At 67.1% G+C, this 1,589-nt stretch overlaps 1 non-coding gene across 1 annotated transcript; it reads left to right on the forward strand.

The window, feature by feature from the left end:
* Positions 1-1,034: 1,034 nt before the first annotated feature.
* Positions 1,035-1,106, forward strand: TRNAC-GCA. Its single transcript has one exon. It is a non-coding gene; the product is annotated as a tRNA-Cys (tRNA).
* The last annotated feature ends 483 nt before the right edge of the window (positions 1,107-1,589 follow it).

Here is a 1,589-nt window from a genome sequence, read left to right on the forward strand (position 1 = left end):
TGGAAGGTAAGGGAGGGAGAGCCGTCTGGGAGGAGGGGCCCCGCGGGAGACTGTGGTGGGGGCGGCGTGCAGAGTGCGGGTCGGGTGGGAGAGACGGCTCTCCTCCGCCTTCCCGCCCGCCCCTCCATCCTCGGCCGGGCGCCCCCGCCACCCTTGCCCCGCGCCCGGTGGCGGCGTCTCCGGTGTCCCTCTTCCGCCCGACCTCCCCGCCAAGTTCCCTCGAGGTTGGGTCCGAGGGGTGGGGTGGGGTGGGGGGTGGTGGTGGGAGGTGCTCAGCGCGCCCCCACCCCACCGCAGGCGCCTTGCCCGCGGCGCCGGCCCTGGCTGCCTTCCCCCCAGCCGCAGACCGCACAGCGCGGATCCTCCGGTCGCGTCTTGCGGGCTGTGCGGCGTGACGGCTGGCGGCTCCCCGTCGCTGGGCCGCTTGCCTGCCCGACGCGTCCCGCCGCTGGCCCTGGACCTGTTTGCCTCAGCCGGTCGTCGTCCGCTGCTCTGGGCCTGACGCGCGGTCGCCAGACGCCTCCTCACGCCCTCCGAGCCTCGGGGCTTGCTCCCGGCCACCCCTCCCCACGCCTCGCGCGGCTGTCTTGTGTCTCGCCCTCTCACCTCTGTCGTGTCCCTGCCCGCTTGGCGCCACGCTTCCCGTCCTCTCTGCCCTTGGTGGTGGAGGGAGGAGGGTGCCTGGGCCGCGGGCGCGGGTAGGGGGCCCCGGTGGTTGAGGGCGGAGGACGGGGTCCGGGGGGGGGGGGCGGGGGGAGCGGCCGTCCCGGTGTAGGAGGTGGTGGGGGAGGGCTCTGCCCGTTTCGGGGGGATGTGGGGGTGGTCTTTTGGCGTCGGCGGGGACCTCCGGGCGGCGGTCGACCGGCGCACTGGGGGCCCCCATGCGTCACGGGCCCGGCAGGGTCGAGGCCCGCGGGCGGGGACGCGGCGGCGGCGGCGGCGGCGGCGGTGGTGGTCGAAAGCCGGGCGGTGGCCCGCAGGGCGTGCCTTGCGCCTCGCCCGCCTCCCCCTTTCCAGGTACCTAGCCAGGGGCTTCCCTGGTGGCTCAGGTGGGAAAGCGTCTGCCTGCAGTGCGGGAGACCCAGGTTCGATCCCTGGCTTGGGAAGATCCCCTGGAGTAGGACTTGGCAATCCACTCCAGTATTTTTGCCTGTGAAATGCCATGGACAGAGGAACTTTGTGGGCTACAGTCCATGGGGGTCACAAAGAGTTGGACACGACTGAGCTGAGCAGGTGCACGGGATAAAGGTTGTTTTCAATGCTGAATTAGTCCCTCTAGAATGTGTGTGCTTCCTGGGACTTCGCCGGCAGTTCAGGGGTTAAGACTCCATGCTTCCAATGCAGAGGGCGGGGCGCAGGTTTCGTCCTTGGTTGGGGAACTAGGATCCAAAAGGTAAAAACAAACAAAAAAATAAATAAATAAAAGGAAGAATGTGTGCTTCCTAACATGTTTTTGTTAGTCTGCTGGACAAGTGGATTTTTGGGGCAGGTGGTACCTTGCTGAAAGCTGAGTGCTCTTCTGGCAAGGCCATCCAGATACAGATAGAAAATGGTAGAGCCGGTATTTGAACCTAGGAAACTGAATTCCA

Source organism: Cervus canadensis, chromosome 14 (assembly GCF_019320065.1).
Source record: "Cervus canadensis isolate Bull #8, Minnesota chromosome 14, ASM1932006v1, whole genome shotgun sequence".
In the NCBI taxonomy this organism is placed as follows: domain Eukaryota; kingdom Metazoa; phylum Chordata; class Mammalia; order Artiodactyla; family Cervidae; genus Cervus; species Cervus canadensis.